The sequence below is a fragment of the Cynara cardunculus genome, assembly GCF_001531365.2.
Source record: "Cynara cardunculus var. scolymus isolate 2C chromosome LG 13, CcrdV1, whole genome shotgun sequence".
In the NCBI taxonomy this organism is placed as follows: Eukaryota; Viridiplantae; Streptophyta; class Magnoliopsida; order Asterales; family Asteraceae; genus Cynara; species Cynara cardunculus.
Window position 1 is genome coordinate 14,670,649 of NC_037540.1, and position 1,826 is coordinate 14,672,474.

A 1,826-nucleotide genomic window follows, 5' to 3' on the forward strand; every position below is an offset into this window, starting at 1 on the left:
GAAACCTCGTTTTGATGGGTCGATTTTCTGGAGGCTTCATTTTTGTGATTATTGACTCTTGAACAATCTTCACATAGTAAAGTCATTGCCTTGATATGCTCCTTACCTTTGGGGTTTTTGTGTTATGAGGCAAAGTTTCTAAAGGTCTACCCTTGAGATCGACGGCAAATTGGCCGAGTTGAGTTTCGAAACTTCTTAACGTTGCATTGTTTGGTTTATAAAACCTTTGAGTAATGATTCGATTGAACCACTACCATTCGATACATTTTGTTCCTAGGTAAGTGTGATTGTGAGGATTTCCCACTTATGTAATTGTGAGGAGCACCTTGCCCAAATCCCGAGGGATTTGGTGGCCGACTTTGGACTTGGGTTGCCCCGGGGGGTTGAAGTCCAGGATTTTCGGCCCAAGAAAAATTGGGGTGATTCTGACAATTTGGATTATATGCGGGAGAGAATGAACTATTTCTAGCATGATTCCCAACATAATTTACGAATACGGGGTTTCCAAGGCAATATTTATAAGAATGGCTTCACCTCAAAAGACACAAGATTTAGTTATAAGTGGATTAGACATTATGGATTGGACTTCATTCTTTTCCCCATTTAAGATTATATTGTTTTTAACCACATTAGTCAAAGCTACCATTTGTGCATTTAAATAAGAGATGACATCAAGTTCATGAATGCCCGAGGCGCTCTTAGGAACAACAGAATAGGGTTTGACCATTCATTTTTATTATTAGAAATTTTCTCCAAAATGTCATACCATTCGTTATAGGTTTTAGTTGTGAAAGCTTGTCGATCGTTGCATCAAGGATAATTTTAGCGGCATTTGAAAGTCCATTGTAAAATGTTTCCAACTGAATGCAGTGAGGGATTCCATGACGATGACACCTCCATAGAAGCTCCTTGAATCTTTCCCATGCGTCCGAAATGGCTTCATCCTCATCTTGATGAAACGTCTAATTTCATTTCTAATATTCACATTCCTTGTTAGTAGAAAATATTTTTTTAGAAATTTTTACGCCAAATCATTCCAAGTGAGAATCGAGTTTGGTGGCTGAGAATTTAGCCATGCTCTAGTTCTATCCTTTAATGTGTAAAGAAAAAGTGTCAAACGTAAGGCTTCTTATGTAACTCCAGAAATTTTAAAATGATCCATCATTTCTAGAAAATACTTTAAATGAGAGTGATGATCTTCCGAGGATAATCCCCTAAACTGACCCATTGCAAAGATCATTTGAAACATTACCAGTTTTGGTTCAAAAGTTGTTGCTGTCATTTCGGGCCTACCTATTCTTGCAGCCAATTGACCAAATTCAAGAGTTACGTAGTCCCGTATTCCCCTAGTTTTATTATCGACAACTTTATCCGTGGCCTCCCGAGAGGTGGTGGTGGATTATCCCCCATCGTACGGTTTAAATTGGGTTTTGCCGATTATTTTTACCTCTTCTACGTCTTCTAATGGTTTTTTCTAATTCAAGATTGAGAGGTAAAAGTTCTATTGTGTTGTAGTCGTGACATATAACATGGAAAGTGCAAATGAAACGAATGACCAAGGCTCAAATGAAAGTGAATATCTCGGGATAAAAAATTGCGCCAATCCCCAGCAGTGCGCCAAAAACTTGGTAGCTTAGGATCGTTTGTATTCACACAGTAGCGGTGCAAGTGCATGCCGACACTATGATCGTTTTGGTGGTAAAGTACCGAGATCGTTTCTATAGGGATTGAACAATTGAGAATCGGAGAATTTCATGAACTTCTTGAACATGTTTTGGTTTATGAATAAAAGTTGAATTTTTGTTGGTGAAAAAACTTTAAAAGAC

The 1,826-nt window shown here is 38.1% G+C and overlaps 1 non-coding gene across 1 annotated transcript; it reads left to right on the top strand.

Annotated features, from left to right (window-relative positions):
- Nucleotides 1-876: 876 nt before the first annotated feature.
- Nucleotides 877-982, top strand: LOC112526163. Its single transcript, XR_003070499.1, has one exon. It is a non-coding gene; the product is annotated as a small nucleolar RNA R71 (small nucleolar RNA).
- Nucleotides 983-1,826: the final 844 nt, after the last annotated feature.